Source organism: Arachis ipaensis, chromosome B09 (assembly GCF_000816755.2).
Source record: "Arachis ipaensis cultivar K30076 chromosome B09, Araip1.1, whole genome shotgun sequence".
NCBI classification, from domain to species: domain Eukaryota; kingdom Viridiplantae; phylum Streptophyta; class Magnoliopsida; order Fabales; family Fabaceae; genus Arachis; species Arachis ipaensis.
In genome coordinates, this window is record NC_029793.2 from 1,160,514 (window position 1) to 1,161,013 (window position 500).

Here is a 500-nt window from a genome sequence, read left to right on the forward strand (position 1 = left end):
AAAATAGATTTTTTTTTTTTAATAGAAAGTCATTAGCAGAACAAATATTTTGTTTAAAAAATTTGTGACCACGAACATATAATCTAACCAAGATAACTAGAACAAATCTTACTTGAAAAACTTCATAAACAAAGCAAGACCATGCAGCTGAGGCACAACATAGATGGCATACCTATCTGCCTCATACAACGCGGCATTTGGGTTCTAATCCCAGCTGAGGCTGGTTGTTGGTTTAAGAACGCATAATATCCATGGTAGTGTGCCTAGAATTAGAGGCTGTCTAATCCACTTGACAAAAAAAAAAAAAAAACATCATTCTAGAATGATTACTGATTAGAAATTTTATTTACTTTTCCTTTTTCAATTTTTATTTCAAACTAATTGGAAATTTATTCAAGTTGAATATTCACATATTTTTCCATTTCTTATTTCTTTGCATGGGTTGAAGAGAAGAGAGTAAGTGGGTTAAATTTCAATATTCATAATGACCGGAAGTAATA